Raw genomic sequence first — 8,221 nt, 5'->3', positions numbered from 1 at the left:
TACTTCATTTTGTTAACACAATCCTCCCCAGGTTTCTCTGAAACTATCATTCCCTTCATTTCTTACAACAGAGCAGTTGCCCATTATAATCATGTATCATAATATTCAGCCCTTCACCAATTAATGGGCACTATCTCAGTTTCTGAAAACTAAAAGAGTTGACATTTGTAAGTCGAACCAAACTTGGAAAGCTTCAAGTATGGACTCAGAGAATTATGTCTCCTGTCCAAAGATAAAATTAGCTGAATTTGAAGTACCTTATTGCAGATGTTGAACACCACATGCTGATTTTTTCAGCCATAGAAAGTATATGAAAGAAATGAAAACTTTTATTTAAGATGCAGAAATGAGATGGCAAAAGTAAAGATGTGGACAAAATCAGGGATCTTCGAAATAGCAAATATATGTAATATTCTAAATGATGTTTTTATTAATTGTTCTTTCCCATTCTAGAAGAGTCAATATAGCACAGTAGGTAGAAATGGCCTAGGAGTTAGGAGCATCCACCTTGGCCATAAACTCACTGTGTGTCCCAAAGCAAATTACTTAATTTTTCAGTGTCTTTTCCATTTACTTATTCATCTGGGAGGGAAACAGCATTTTAAGGATACATTTTGCTTACTTTACGTTGGATTTTTCATATCAAAGAAGTTATTTAAATAGGGTTTTAAAAGCTCATTGGGAATAATTTAAAATCTAAAATTTGGGGGGGAAACATATTCACTTAAATGACCCAAATCAGTTCCTCAAATAGCTTTACACCTTCCTACCCAAGAAAGCTCATTCTTCCAAATGTCAATAAATGATTTTTTAATGGAAGTTTTGACTATAGAGTTTATATTGAACATAAAGATGTAATCGAAGTGAGAGAAATGACCTATTTGCCTTTCAGGTTGAAAATCCCACACAAACAAGCTATTCTCTCAGTATAGCTATACCATACTATACAGCTTAATTTTGGCAGCTATTTTAGTATTACCTGCAGGCATAGTTAAACTATTTAGTGTTACTGCTGTCTTTCTGTCAGCTCTGGTCATCATCATTGTGTTCTGTAACATTAGGAAGCTTTGTCCATGGAGTTCTGGTTATATAAACTGGTTATAAAGTTTTTTTGGAAGCAAAAATTATTGTCATTCCTTTTACATCATTATTTGTAAATAAAGGTGGTCAATATTTTAGCATCTGTATAGAAATGAAAATAAAGTTTCAGGAGATTCATTTGAAATATGTTCACTGTGGCAAAGAAGTAGAATTCTCAAACTTTGATTCCTAATTTGATTTTCTTGGGGCTCTGGATACATCTTTACTTCAAATTTGGTTGAATTATTTTGGGGGAGAGAACTATTACATATATTCACTAATGTGTATTACACAGAAAAATAATTAAACTAAATATAAACTAGAATTCTCATTGGAAATCAATATCATAAGGGAACAAATCACCACAATGATTTCTTTTAGTCACTAAAACACCCAAGACAACTTGGCAATAATTGACAGATGAGATTCTTCCTGTCTTGTTATTTGGCAATTTCTTGTTGTTATTGTTTGACTTTTTCAATTTAGAGGCACATCACATACTATTATAATCAGAGACTTTAATACCATGGTATCTAGAAACAACTTACCAGAAGAAGATAGCCCATCCAGCAGTTTGAGTTTGTTGACTTGAGACAAGGCACAGCTGAGAGAGCAAAGGTATGTATTCCATACAGACATGGATATAGACAGGCAATCAAAGAAGGAAATAACTTGAAGAAATAGGACTCCTTGGAGCAGAAAAGAGAGCTAGGTATGAACTCAGAAAGAACCAACTGTTACAATAAAAACTTGAGCTGAGGAGAGAAATTGAAACTGGGAACCCAAATGAGCAACCTACTAAAGAGAAATAATGCACTCCAGGTGAGTTGTGGAGAGAGAGAGAGAGAGAGAGAGAGAGAGAGAGAGAGAGAGAGAGAGAGAGAGAGAGAGAGAGAGAGAGAGAGAGAGAGAGAGAGAGAGACAGAGAGAGAGAGAGAGAGTCTTTCCACATAAGAAGTTCAAGTTTCTTTCATACATATTTATCCTATATTGTAATCTAAGTTTTAACCTTCTTTTTTCATGGACACTATATGTAACTGAGGAGGATTATGCCCAAGTATTATAAGTATCATTGTAACTATTGCTTTTATTTTGCCATCTTGATAAATGCATTTTAAAGGGCTAATTGTATTTATTAGCTGACTGTTGATGAGGACACTTGTAAAGGCTCATATAATTTTTAAGAGTAGATGTATTTCTCAAATCCTAAAGAAATCACTCCCCTGGAAACCCAATCTGTAAATCTATAAGGAATTTAGGGAGGAACTCAAAGAGAATTCTGTAAAAATATTAAAATTAACCATGGAATTATGAATTTATCCAACTATCTAGGAAATAAATTCATAATCATATTAGAATGTTAACATCTTAAGAAAGTACTAAACTATCCATATTTACTAGATGACTACCTCAAAGATTCTATATACCAAAATAGTTTTGGCAGAACTTTTTAGAGTAATAAAGTACTGGAAAAATTATAGACTGAGGGATTGATTTAAAAAGCATTCTATATAACTGTGATTGCATGTTACTGTAATGAGAAAAGAATCAATATGACAAAGAAAATCATGATAAAATATATATGAACTGTTGCAATGTAAAGCAAGAAACAAGAAAATAAAATGTATGTAACAATATAAATGGAAAGGATGAAAAGAAAATACTTTAAATAATGCTATGAAACTATCCCAAAGAGGAAACATTAAAAGGTACCTCCTTTCTTTCTTTAAAGGAGTACTATGAGTGAAGAACAACATATATCATGTAAAACTTAGTTGATATATTGATTAGTTTTACAAAACTGCTAGATTTTTGTTTGTCCTTTTATTTTTTTATTATGAGAGATAATTCTCTAAAAGAACCATAGAAAGTGGCATATTGGGAAATGTAGGTGATGTAAAAATAAAAGATATGAATAAAAAATTTAACTGATCATCTTGCTTAGTAAGCTACTGTCACTGAAAGTATTCCAGAAAAGATTAGATCATTGCCATTGTCTCAGAAGTTATAGATATTATAGTAGATAACCACTAATATCTCTTCTAATTCTAATATTTTATGATTTTGTGTTTTTCACTCCAGAGTACAGTCCTCAATTCTGTAAACTTATTTGTGAATAAACACATGTAATGAAAAATCACATGATATTAGATCTGGAAGGACCTATGAAAACATCTAATCAGTATCAATAAGCATTTATTAATTGCCTATTATGTCCAAGGCACTATAATGGGCCTTAGTAATATATAAACAAAGTGAAATTTTATTTTTCCCTAAGGGGAGACTACAGAAGTATTAAGAAATTACCTGTAATGTTATGAATTGGTCCAGCTATTCAAGAAAACAATTCAGAATCGTGTTAAGACATAAGAAAGTGAAGAAAATGTCCACATCTACTAAATAACTCCCTCAAAAAATATATAAAAATAAAATATTATTATAAAGATAAGGATCCTATATATACATCAAAACATTAGAGGGGATTTCTTAAGAGGACAGCTCTCAAGGGCTTTTAACTAGAAGGTAAATCATATCCTATGCATTTTCCCATCTCTGAACTTTTGCTTACATTATTTTCTAGGTCTAAAATGCATCTCCTTTCCTCTCCATCTATTAAATTCTTACCATTCTTTTAATATCAATTTAAATACCACCTCTCCATGAAGTCTTCTCTGTCTCCATTTCTCTCTCATGACCTCATATAACATTTTGTTTTTCAATTCTCCAACTCACTTATCATATGGCATCATAGTATAAAGTGGGTAGACAAAAGTTAATCTGGACAATTTAATAAGAATAATGCATTTGTTCAGTACTTTGATTTTTTTTCTTCCTTGATAGATATAAATCTCTCCATGAAGATGCTGCGCCTTCCAAGAAGATATAATGAAGTCCCATACACAGGAAGGTCCAACACAGGTTAAGTTTATCTTATACAAATTCATCCTCTTTTCCCAGTTAAGCATTTAAAGTCCTTGACAATCACAACAGAATGCTTCCAGATGCATTGGCCTGCATCCCCAATTCTGAGTATTTCTCTGGAGACCTAAGAAGGTTCCACACTGTCAGGCAGCTCATTTGTTCCTGAATAGATTACCCAGTATCTTTCATCACCTTTAAAATATATATATACTATCCTGCCAATTTCCCCCAAATGTTTTGATATATATAGGATCAGTATTTTTATAATAATCTTTTATTTTTATACATTTGGGGGATAGCTGTCTAGTAGGTATGGACATTTTATTCACCTTCTTATGTCTTAACATGATTCTGAATTGTTTTCCTGAATAGGTGGGCCAGCTCATAGCATATACAGAAAATATATATATAGCTCTTTTCATGGTATCACAGTTCTTAAACTCTTTCCAAATTAACAATCCTTGGTGGGAATTCGGAACTTACAGAGATGAATATCTGATATTTATACTCATACTTAACATATAAACATACACTATTTTTTTCTAGGCTCAAACTTAGAAAATGTTTGCAAGAATTTGTCCCAACCCTCCACATAAATGAAAAACAATAAAATAAATCTAGTAAAAATTAAATCTAAAATAACAAGAGATAAAAAGTTTAAAATCTGAACAAAATCTCTCCCATACACATACTAACTTGCTAATATTAGACTATTACTCTGCTTTTCCCTTCCCTACTGGATTTTTATTAGTTCAAAATATAGATAGTGTGCCTAATTAACATTTGTTGAATATTAACCTTTGTAATGAGTATGATCTTGGAGCTAAAGTCCAAGTTAAAGTTTCATTTTCCTCTTTTGGTTTTTGGATGAAGTTACTTTAGTTTCCATGGCTTGACATGAGTCACAGTCATTTGTGAAATACAAACTATAACATCACTTGAAAAATATTTCCAGTCATCTGAAGAGGAACGAATAGTGCGATTTAGTTCTTTAATTTTTAGGACATCTAAAGAATCTATAAAAAGCATATGTATTGGTTCATCAAATATGTAAATTTTTAATGTGTTATGGTTTAACATTGAACTGTTCTTGTAGACAGAGAATCCTTAGTCCAAAGGCCCAATGTTCAAGGATCATCAGAGTCAAGGTCTCACCTAAATTCAGAAAAATCAGAATAAAATGGTGTAGCAATGAAACATTAGGAATAAAGGCTAACTAACTTACCAGGATGGGATTATCTCAGGCCCCATGGTGAAAGCAGAAGCAAGGTCAAAAATTTGGGAGTTCGTATCACTAAACTATCAGTCTCTGGTTTGCAAGTTAACTTTTATGTTCTTAATTAAACTGCTTCTCTTTGTCTTCCAACAAATTCCCACAGCAGAAAAAAAATAATTTAATGCTAAAAATTTTTGGCATTTTTAATATATGATTATTGATATGCACTTAGAGAGGCATGTTTTTCATCTATATAGTCATCATAAATACATATTTATATTTATAATATATTTATATATAGACATAAATCCGTGATACAGAGAGAAAGAAAGTGATACATAGACATAAATCTGTGATACGGAGAGAAAGAAAGAGGAGGAGGATAGAATGGGGAAGGGGTGAAAAAGGAAAAAAGGGGGGAAGAACAAAAAGGGAGGAAGAAAGGAGAGGTAGAGAGAAGGACAGGAAGAAGGAGGGAGAGAGAAATACTTTTGTAGAATAGTAAAAAGAACACTGGAGTCAGAATCATTAGACTTGGGCTTGAAACTGCCTTTGCCACTTATTTGTAAAACTTCACCTCTCTGTGTTTCTATAAGTTATAAGTAATAACAGCACAAATCTAATACAACGGAATGGGATCAGGCAACTGGCTAACAGTGTTCAATGCTAGCTTAAATTAAAGGAATTTCCTCTCTCCATTCCTTTAGTGACTCCAGTAAACCCTAGGAATGGTATCAGTGAACAGGCAAAGATAGAGAAGCAAAGAGATTTCCCAGAGAAGGCTACAATGTAGCCTCAGAAAGGAACTACAGGACCCAAGAGATGGTAGCCATCCATGATGGAGCAGATAGTGATGAGTAGCCAGTATTCCTGAACCCTACTTCCTTGCAAATAAGAGGAATAAACCCAGACACAAAGATCTCTTAGGTAGTTGCAGTAATCCTTCAGGCAAGTGGTAATGAAGATTTATAATCAGAAAAGGGCAATGGAAAGAGACGAAAGGGGAAAAATGGGAAAGTATTTCAGAGCTCAAATCAACAGGGCTCAATAACTGATTGATATGTGATGCGAGAGAAAAGGAAGTGTCAAAAATAAAACAAAAATTGCATCTTTTCTGCAATTAGACAGGAATTATATCAATTTACCAAAACTACCTTTCAATCTGGTTTTTTGACTCAGAAAAGGTTTTCATCTATGCATCTGTAATGCTGATACTATCTTAGTAATACCAGGCTGTCAGCTGGACCAAATTAATCTCTGGATGGCCAGAGATGAACAGAACAGACTAGAGACAGGAGAGTCAGGAATCAAACTGAAGCCTAATCAAATCGAGGGAAATGGCTTGCAAGCAAGGAAATAAGAATAAGACATATGCTGGAGGAGCCCAAGGCAGTGAGGTTGAGCATTTATTTATACACTTGTGGCTGGACAAAGAGTCAAATGATGTCTTATAGCCACAGTGATGAGGCATAACAACAACAATGAGAGAAGGCTGACTAGTGACAAAAAAATCCATTCATAGCAGGGCTCCATGTCTGGTCCTGTCAGAGCTTATCTGAGCCCAGAGACCTTCATTTCTGTGATTTAGTTGCAGCAGGGAGTGCAAAGAATTGTTGTAATGCCAATCTAAGGGCATAGCTTTCTTGCTGGGACATAGCTCTGGAAAACATGGTATCTCCTAATAGTATTCTGACAAGACTAATAAAATCAGCCCTGTACACCATGAGGGTTACAGATATTTCCTGTAACCGTTCACCAAATGGAGTAGTTTCTGGGTTTTCTTGAGTCACTAAAAAGGCCACTTAACCCTTCACCTCAGTGCCCCAGAGAAATCACGGGAAAGAGAATTTAAATTAAAAAAAAAAATCTCTCTCTGATGGTATTAAACAGTAAGTCTTATTTACTTAGGATTCTAACTCTACTAGAACATTTGCATTCACTGATGCCTTCCCAACATTCCTTCTGCAGCTTCCTCCAGTGTTGTGGCTCATTTCTGATGAAATCCTCCTGAGTGAAATAAAGAGAGCAGATGAGTAAATGACAAAGATGAGGATGTTATTTCCTTCTCCCTTTGTTAGTTGCAAAATGTGCCATATGGACATAACACAATGTGCCTTACAGGAATGAGAGTTTCTGATAAAGGTTTTTTGTTTTGTTTTGTTTTGTTTTTTTAAAAGAGGGACACAAAGTAGTCATGATGAATGAACTCCAAGCATGAGACGATGAATGAAATTTGGAATAAACATCCTTTCAGAATTTTTATTAAGTTTCTAGTAACATATGCATATGAGGTCTGCTTAAGTGGTTCAGACTTCAGGTCTTCAAACAAAGCTGATCCTTCAATACAATTGTCTAATGTTCCACCAGCTGACTGGAGAATAAACTCACCTCTTATGGGGTTTACATAATGAATATAGACCATAAGCACTTGCCAAATGTTACTTAAAACTCACCCACTTAGAACTCCTGGAATGAGGGGAGTCAAGTCTATTGTGCTTACCTTTGTATTTCAAGTCTAGTAGTAACTAAAATCCCCATATCAAACTGTTTAGAATCCATCCATTTAAATACCACATTCATTTGCAGGAAATGTTATGTTAGCATAATCTTGGTAAACCATAATATGTTTGGGGTGCTATGATCAAAAATGAAGTCCATCTCAGACTTACATTCAGTCCTTCAAGTGTAACACTAATTGTTATTGTGGCTCACACTGGAATATACGTTATGTTCTCATTTTCCCCTCCCTTTCAGAAAGGGGCAGAAGTTGAACTCCCCCCACAGATCACAGCTATGGTGTTGACTCATAGGAAGGACTTTCTCCACAAATGCCTCTTGGTTTTCCTTCCCCCTCCCTTGCCTTTGATTAAAAAGGGAAGGAATTTAGGTTCTGGGATTTATAATAATATTTCAGCTGTACTATTATTCCAATGGCTTATTCCTCTTAGATAAATTTAGGTTCAAATTTTAGCATTCTGCTTGGAAAGGAGTGAAAGGGGGAAC

The 8,221-nt window shown here is 34.0% G+C and overlaps 1 long non-coding RNA gene across 1 annotated transcript; it reads left to right on the top strand.

The window, feature by feature from the left end:
• The first annotated feature begins 1,518 nt into the window (after positions 1-1,518).
• On the top strand, positions 1,519-7,472 carry LOC127559521 (uncharacterized). Its single transcript, XR_007953156.1, has 3 exons — positions 1,519-1,698; positions 3,922-3,999; positions 7,187-7,472. It is a non-coding gene; the product is annotated as an uncharacterized LOC127559521 (long non-coding RNA).
• The last annotated feature ends 749 nt before the right edge of the window (positions 7,473-8,221 follow it).

Source organism: Antechinus flavipes, chromosome 4 (genome assembly GCF_016432865.1).
Source record: "Antechinus flavipes isolate AdamAnt ecotype Samford, QLD, Australia chromosome 4, AdamAnt_v2, whole genome shotgun sequence".
Lineage (NCBI taxonomy): Eukaryota > Metazoa > Chordata > Mammalia > Dasyuromorphia > Dasyuridae > Antechinus > Antechinus flavipes.
This window is presented reverse-complemented; position numbering and strand designations above follow the sequence as displayed.